Raw genomic sequence first — 9,442 nt, 5'->3', positions numbered from 1 at the left:
TCTCACCTTTCACTCCAAGCTTTTCCTTCTTTTTCCTTGTAAACTTCTACTTCAAGATTCTACGAAAAGCATTTTCAAGGCTTCAAGAAAAAGCTGCGCCCTAGACATTGTCAGAAATTTTACTCATAATGCACCTGCGCCCAAGTTGATTGAAGAACTTCAATCCAAAACACCGAAATAGCGATCATAAATCCAAAACACCCGAAGCCTGCGCCTTGACCTCTGTAAACACGAAAATTTCCAATTTTCTGAGGGTTGTTCCAGGATTTTTGGGAGCTATCCAAAGAGTAGTTGAGATGACATCTCCTATAGTCATACCTGAACAGTCTTTCAAAGACCGTGTTAAGAACCGAGACCTATGGACATTGGTTCCGAAACAGGATCCTGCAGTTAGGATGGCGTCATCTATCGGGTAAGTGATGACGATTCATATTCAAAGACGGCTTCTTTATCTTATTTTTTTTTCACGACCATGTTAGTTTCTATTGTAATCAGGATGGAGAACAAGAATTCTCCGTCGTAGTCGATGACACGACATTAGAATTCAATAAACATGTGGTCGCTTTAGTTTCGGGATTACCAATACCTGATCATATTCACACATGGGGATATATGATCGATAATGCATACCTTTATGATTATATATATTTCCATGAGTATTATGGGGAGGGTATTTCGAGTAATGGACCGGGGCAATATAGCATTGCCGCGGGTAGCGCAAATCCCCAAATGTAGGCACCACCATGTTATTCATCCCCGATGAATATTTTTAGGGGAATGGCGGTTCACTACGCAAAACAATGATTCTTGGTGACATTTTCCTCGCTTTAGGCGGAGGGCGTCCACCCGATATGACATTCCCCGAAGTTTTAGTCGCTAGTCTTAAGAGCCCAAAGCATGAGGGGTAAGTATCTTCTTATGCCTTTTTGGTAAGCCGCATCATCGTAGTTGTTTACTTGTATTTTGTGCCCAATTCACGAGATTGGAAAAGGGTTGAAGTCATGAGACCCACCAATTGGGTGGTTAAACATTGCGAATTATGACTTGGCCGGATGGCGGTCGCGACCTCATTTGGTCGCCTCGTACATCCCATCGTCGGACATAATAACACTTAACAGGTTAGCATTAGTAGATGATAAATGGCGGCAAGCTTGGCAAGTTATAATGGCCTGACAGGATGCGAAGGAACCTCATCTCTTTGATAAGGAGGAGGATGCTTAAGCGGGAGATAAGGTAAGTTTTTAGTTTCAGTTAGTGTCCGCTTATGTCCCAAACAATTTAATTATGTTAACCCTATAATGGGTGGAACTCTTATAGAGTTCGTACGCTTTTTATTTCATATATTAGTATGTTCTAACCTTGTTTTGCGGATGTTTTGAGAATTTCACGCGTTTCCATGGTATTTTTCTACCCTATTTATTTAAATGCTTTGAGGACAAAGCATGCTTCTTGTTTGGGGGGCATAGAAACACGTGTAATTAAGGCATCTGTTTAGGATATAGATATGTATAATATGCATTTGTTTTCAAGTTAAAAATTTCAAAAATATAAATAAATAAGTTTATGCTATACACTTAAGAATATTGGTATTGTTTTCTTTCTCTATGCTCTTAACAATCTAGAAGTCTCGCATAGTTTTTGCATCAGAATAATTGTTATGAACTTAGGTTAATATGTAGGTAATAATTTTTGCATCTATCTATAAATATATTACATGAGTATCTATGATTGTTAGCAGTAAGTTTCTGAAATCTAGGCTAGAGTACTTATTCTACAAATCCTGTGAGAATATAGCCTAAAAGCCTTATATGAGTGAAACATTTGAGAAATGACACAAGGGAGAAGTAAAATCCGGATAGAGAAATCACACGTCCACTTGCTTGATCACTATGTCATATCCTAAGCGAGAATTTATGCCCTCTTTGGATCGATATAGCCAGAAATTCAACCATATGAATTATTTTCCGCTAGTCGCCCCTCCGAGCCTTTCTTTAGCCTTCCATAAATCACAATTCCTTTACCCTGTTACAAAAACAAAACAAAATAAAAAATTCAACTTACCCAATCTAGAATAAGTCTGAGAATAGAATGAGTGATCGAAGAAATAAGAAAAGAAAAACATGTGTAAACAAAAATTAGTTAGTTGCTTCAGAAAAAGAAAATAAGTTTCCATCCAAGGAAAAGAAAAAGAAAAATAGAAATAAATAAAAACTCCAAAAAAATAGAATAAAAGGGAGTCAAAAGCCAAAGAAAAGAAAAAGAAAAATATGGCTAAGGATGGAAACAAAGTATAGAAGCAAAAGAAAATAACATGGTTTTCTCTAAGTTACATAATATAAAGACTCTATTATCTCAGACTTGTCATTTTGAATATCCATTTCCTTCCTTCTTAACCCATCTCCTAATCCCCGCAACACCTAATAAAGACCTCTAGCTCAATTAGAAATAGGTTAGTGTGATAGTAAGTAACAGATGTGTTTAATCGACTCTGGCTTCCTTGTTTGTCATTGAGATTGTAAGGTAAAGTGTGCCCACTGCACACTGGAGTAGCGAAACTCGAGCGGAAAAATCATAGTGGTTTCTGTCTTGACATTTATGTGAGGACCTACTTAAGGACGTTATTCCGAGTTTTCAGAAACGAACCTGCTAGCCATTTCATAGTATTACTCATAGTATATATATTTGTATCATAGATGATTGATTATTATGCATATATTAGCTTAGGTTTTTGACTTGGTTATTCTTATTCATTTGCTAGTGAGATGTATAGATTGTTGAGACATGAATGAGGAAACAATAGTTTTATTTCTTAGTCGTTGTAGTATAGATGAAGTTTGTGAGTACCTTCACTGGAAAACTCTCACGAGGCTATAACTCGTCCACTAGGGAATTCCTAGTGGTTTAAGGCATTGTTGCATATGGTCAATGCAATCGCACTCAGCGAAACGAGATTAGTTCGAACTCCATTTTTTGGTCACTTATTCTAATTTCTCATATTTGCTTGAGGACAAGCAAAATGCTGTTTGGGGGTGGTTTGATAAGAGCCCAAAACTGCAGTTTTAACCCCTTAATAATCATTCTTTTAAACCAATTATGTGAGTAATAAATAAGAGTTAACACTGATTACGTGTATTTTATGTATTTCAGGCAGTAAATAAATTATGTGTAGAAATGTGCTACTTTGGCGAGATAAAGGAGCAAGGATTGGTTGCTAAGAAGTTCTGTGATAAAGGCCAAGATTCAAGGAGACAAAGCATTTCTAAAGCCCGGTAAAAGCTAAGAAATCAAAGTCAACGCGACAGAAACAACACACAAAGTCAGCAGAACTTCCAAATGCCGTATCTTTGGACTCAGACCTCGGAATTAGACCTACCTTATGTCAAAATGACCGGTTCGGAAAGAGATTTCCAATGGTCTAAGCCTTGATCCAATCAGAGGAGTAGAAGTGAACGAAAAATCTATTGAAGCCAAATCCAGCTGAAGAGCCCTTTTCAGACTAAAAGAATTGGGTTTTGGGCCCGATTTGCCGGCCCAAAACATGGCTCCAAGCCATGCACGATTTTTGGATCTGAAGCATATAAAAACAAAAGCTTAGCTCTTTGTTAATGGTAGCTAATTAGACCTAAACTATAGATAATTTTAGATCTAGTTTTAATTGTTTTTAATTAAGTTAGTTTCAATTCAATTCTTGTTTTAGATTAAACTCTTAAATCATTGTTCTTCATCATTAGATAAATAAAATAGTAGATTCTTGTTCATTTCGATTTTTGTCATTTACAATTATTTAGATCTAAATTCCTTTATTACTTGTTATTCGTTTCCTAGTTATTACCTAAGATTTCAATGAATGTTTAGACAAATTGCATAAAGATAAAAATTTTATATGATGTCTAGTTTTAATTCAATGGGAAATTATAGTTGTATGAATCAAGGCTAAACCTCCATTAGAGGGGTTGAAGAAGCCTTGATGAAGCTTGATCTTTGTTAAACTTAGAAATCGTCGTGATAATTATTTCACTCTAGAAACGATTAATTCACCATGAGAATGGGTTTAATCGCTCGCATGCTAGTTATGAATTGGTAGAAATGCCATGTATAATTAGGGATTATAATTACTAATCTTGATATGTGAAGCATTCAAATTGGATCACGACGAGTCTTTGTTAGTAGGATTAAGTCGAGTTAAGGTGGATTCAATTCCCTTTAATTTTTTATCTAGATTCAAACCCTTAACATTCTCTCATTCCGTTATTCGTAACTTGTTAATTGAATTTACCTCGTAGTATAGAATTCACCTCGTAAATCTCTCACTAGACTTATGATTGATTAGTTGACATGAACCCATCGCATGCTAAAGAACTAGGAGTGGAACGAACTTCCTACTCCACTATATCTTAATTGGATTGAGAGTAGAAGAAAACTTTGATAAATTAGTCTCGTAATATCGTTTAGTTTTACTTACGTTTTGAGTTTTATCGTTCATTTCGTAGGTAAACTGACAATTTTTACTTTTATCACCTGCCCAGGACAATTGATGATAATTGTGAATCATGTGATATGTTTTTGACTTTATGGTGTGGACTCATAGGGATGAGTGCTATTTGTCAAAGTGATGAAACAAACAGATCTTGGGGTATACACACACTTTCCGGATATTAGGTTTCCGAATTCGTCTTCTTTAAGATCACTTTCATGGTAGATCACTGTGTCGTGCTTTTCATTGCGACTTGCTACTTCACAGATATCATGATACGTGTGCTAGGGTCACACGAACCATTTGTCGTGTGAGACACACTAATGGCTAAGCATTCTACTTAAATGCTTCTCTTAGAAACCTTCTTCGCCGTTGTGGGCAAGTGGGAGATGTTGGAAATAAGGCAGGATAAATGCCCACCAAGATAAGGATAAACCACTGGGATATAGGACTTTATCCTATCAGATATTAGATGAGTATAGGACTCTATCCTATCTGATATTAGATGAGTATATGACTCTATTCTATCAGATATTAGATGAGTATAGGACTCTATCCTATCTGATATTAGATGAGTATATGACTATATCATATCCAATATTGAGGAGGTGGGAGACCTCTATAAATAGACCCCCCACCTCTCACATATTGATCATCCTAAAAAACAACAAGAAAAGCTCTCTCTCCTTTAATGGTGGCCTCCAACATTTTCTATAGAAGAAGACAGTAATTTGTGGAGATTCATTCCATAGGTGGTACCCTCCCTAGCCATTGTCAGTTCTTGGTTCTTGGTTCGTGAACAAAGGTTGCTTCCCATTTGTGGTTGGAACTTGATTCCAGCAAAGTTGAGAAGAAGAAGATCTTAAGAGTGCCAAGAAAATCATCTTCTCCTGTAGATCAAAACTTGGAACTTCAAATTGAAAGTTGTGACCAAGGTACGATCTTCTGTTTTCACTGCGCTATTTTATGCATGTGATATAGTGTAATTATACATATCGTAGGAATCATGCATGAGATATCGGTAAAAATCCTACAATGTGAGGCCCACTTAAATAATCAAAACTAAATAGAATCCCAATATTTTTTTTCCATTCATGAAGCTTTTCACTAGAAATAACCTGTCCTAAAACGCAACCGCCATATTTGCATTGAGAATTGTTTGCTGAATCAGCTGGTTTACTTTTTTCTCTATCAATTATTAAGAATTGTTTTCCCCTACTTGTGGGCATCAAAAAACTAAGTCGGAGTTTCTAATAAAAGGAGCGAGTTCTAGTGCGATTTGTACCCTTACATATAATCTAAGGAAAAACTAATCAAGAGAAGACTTCTACCTTTATTTTTCATATAAAATACTAGAAAATTGCAAGTTCTCACCTTGACCCGAGATTTGCACCTTCCACGCATTTCTAGCTTTGCATCACCAAATTCATGAGCACTTACAAAGTAGAGGGAGAAACAACACCAAAGTTCATTACAAGGAAACCATATTAAGTCTAAAAGCGGTTTTTTGCATACTCTGTAGTTATAGGATCAAGTCCCAAAGCACTCTCGAATCTGAATGAATACTTGTATAATCTATATATTGTCCCCTCAGATGTTTGTTGCCACGTTCCTTATAATCTTGTTTATTTCCTGCATCTTCATTGAGTGAAAACCAGAGAAGAGTATAAAGAATATTTAGATAAACAGATAAAAGCAATATTGTGTTAGTACAAATGCGTTGTGAGAGAAGGAAAAAAAAACACAATCAAATGCTACCAGTGAGGCTTGATACAGCATTGCAACAAGACACTATATAAGGTACTAAACTTGATTGTGCCAAAAAGTTCAACTAAATTATATTAGAAGTATATCGAAGAAACATGGGAAAGTTTCAGAAGAGGTTTGGCAGAGACGTAGTTAGAGAATGCAACAAACCACAATAATTTCTATTGCGCAGAATATTGAGCAGAATTTCTATTAAAATAATTCGAACTGTTTTGCATGTATACAATTTCATTTAGAACTGCTAACAAAAAGCCAATGGATCAATCACAAAGCACATTTTTAGAAGACAGGGATAACTAAGATGTTTTTCGAGCACTCACTTTCAAGTGCATTGTAGTATCTGTCCAGGTCTTTATTTGCCATATAAGTCTTGATTCTAATCTTAAAAGATTGGATACGTAGGCAGCCTTATGTATAGGTGCAGTCACTATATATATAATATATATATTAGTTTGTGTGATAACTATGTGATTGTGTTAGAAATTACTGTTATATGAGATTATTGGAATTTGTATATTAGGGTGAAATCTTACTTGGGAAGAAACTACACGCTGTTTTGGAAAACGGAATTATATTGTCTTCCAAATTGAAATGGTTGGTAATGTTATATTTATTAATTTGAAATACTTTTATATATATTTTGTTGTTAGTCTACTCATACCAGCAAATTCAATTTGCTGACCCATGTTTGCTTTATTTTGCAACGTGGGTGTGTTCTTGGGAACATAGATGGTGGAGTGCAGTGGATAAGGACACGTGGTTTGGAGTTGCTCTTGGAGTCTTCTGGTTTAAGATTTTCTGAAGGGTACGGTTTTGTTTTGAGACAGATGTAATAGAGTTGGTTAGTTTCTTTGTAGTTTAATAATGTGATTTAAAGATTGTTCCTTTTAGGTTTCTTTTGATTTAAGTTTTGTATATATTGTGTTTGTTAATAGGGTTTTGGGTTTTGTTTCACCCCGGGTTTCCAGATAATTGAATATAATTGTTTTAAATATTGTATGGAAATTTGGGGTGTGACAACTGCAATCAGATCCTCTCAGCGAACAAACCTGTTAGGCCTTCCATTGTAACAAAGAGTGAGCCTACCAGCTACACGATGGCCAAAGATTTAATTGCTGAGGTCAAGTCAAAAACACCAAAGAAGAATGTTAAAGGTTTTAGCAAAAAAGTCATTCCACCAGTTAGGACCCTAGAGGTCGCCCCAGAACCTGTTATTCCACCAGTCAGGACCCTAAAGGTCGCCCGAGCACCTGTTATTCCACCAGTCAGGACCCAAGAGGTTGCCCCAGCACTTGTTATTCCACCAGTCAGGACCCAAGAGGTCGCCCCAACACCTGTTATTCCACCAGTCAGGATCCCAAAGGTCGCACCAGCCCCTGTTGTCATGACCACAGAGGTCGCATTAGCCCCTATTGTCGTTACCACAGAGGTCGCCCCTCCTGTTGCCAAGACCTCCATTCCTCAGATCGACAAAGCACCACCAGCGACCGGCTCCCTTGAGGTTGCCTCATCTTCAAAAGTAGCAGTTCAAACTGAATAAAAGGAGCAAGTGAACTTGGGAACTGAAGACAATTCCAAGTTTGTCTATATAGGGGCTAATCTTGACCCTACACTCAAAACACAACTTGTAAACTTTTTATCATTGAATAAAGAAGTTTTTGCTTGGTCGTACATCGATGTACCCAGTATAGATCCTAATGTTGCATGTCATAGGTTAAATGTCAACCCTAATACTAGGCCAGTTCGGTAGCGACCTAGGAAGCTATCCCTGAGATTTCAAAAAGCAATCAATGATGAGATAGACAAACTCAAACAAGTCGGCTTCATCTGGAAGGTCGATTACCCAGAGTGGATCGCTAACATAGTAGCAGTCCCAAAAAAGAATGGCACAGTTCGCCTCTGCGTCAACTTTACTAATGTCAACCAGGAAACACCTAAAGATAGCTTCCCCTTACCTAGAATTAACCGACTTATGGACCAGACCTATGGCCATAAGCTCTTGTCATTTATGGATGCATACAATGGGTACAACTAGATCCCACTCCCTGAAGAAGATCAAGAGAAAAATTCATTCATCACAGAATAGGGAATCTACTGCTACAACGTCCTCCCGTTCGGCCTCAAGAACGCAGGAGCGTCACTCTGACATGTTCCAGGACATGTTGGGGGACACTATGGAAGTCTATATCGATGACATGGTGGTCAAGAGCAAGAAATCGGTTGACCACCTCACTCACCTTGAGCAGGCGTTCTCCAGATTACGTTGAACTCAGATGAAGCTAAATCCCAAAAATGCCTTTTTGGAGCGTCCTCCGGGAAGTTTCTTGGGTATCAGGTATCATAACGATGGATCGAGGTCAATGCAGACTAGATCCGAGTGTTTTTGGAAATGCCCGATCCAAAGACAAATAAGCAAATACATAAACTATCAGGAATGGTTGCAGCGCTCAACCGATTCATATCAAGAGCATAAGACAAATGTCGACCTTTCCTGCAGCTTCTCAAAAACGGGGAACAGTTCTCATGGAGCGACCAATGCCACCAAGCATTCTCTACTCTAAAGAATACTTGACAACACCGCCTGTCCTAGCAAACCAACAGATGGTGAAACGTTGGGGCTCTACCTTATAGTGTTAGACTTTGCTATCAGTTTGGTTCCCTTCAAGGAGGAAAACAACTCAGAGAAACCGATCTACTTCACAAGTAAGACATTAACTCCAGCTGAAAAGAACTACTCTTAGATTGAAAGAGCAGTACTCTCATTACTATACTCGGCAAAGAAGTTCAGGCCGTATTTTCAAGCACACCCAATCAAGGTACTCACCGACCTCCCACTGAAGAAAATCCTTCTCAAAGAAAATAAGACAACTTGCATGGCAGTATGGGCACAAGAGCTCGGGGAACATCACATCGAGTTCGTCCCACACACTTCTCAGAAAGGACAGGTCGTTCCAGACTTTCGTGTCAACAACTTGAATTGGGAACTAGAAATAGACATCCCATCCATTAACCTGGTCGCTCTTTGTAGATGGTTTTAACAATCCCGGAGGAAGCGAGATTGGAGTCGTTCTAGTACCTCCAGATGGCACTATGATTGAAAAAGCGGTTCGTATCGATTTCACGACCTCTAACAATGAGGCCGAGTACGAAATCCTAATTATGGGACTTAGAACGACACTACTAGCTCGGTGTCCGGAAGCT

The sequence above is a fragment of the Coptis chinensis genome, chromosome 3, assembly GCF_015680905.1.
Source record: "Coptis chinensis isolate HL-2020 chromosome 3, ASM1568090v1, whole genome shotgun sequence".
In the NCBI taxonomy this organism is placed as follows: domain Eukaryota; kingdom Viridiplantae; phylum Streptophyta; class Magnoliopsida; order Ranunculales; family Ranunculaceae; genus Coptis; species Coptis chinensis.
The sequence above is the reverse complement of the archived record's forward strand: the minus strand, read 5'-3'. Positions refer to the sequence as shown.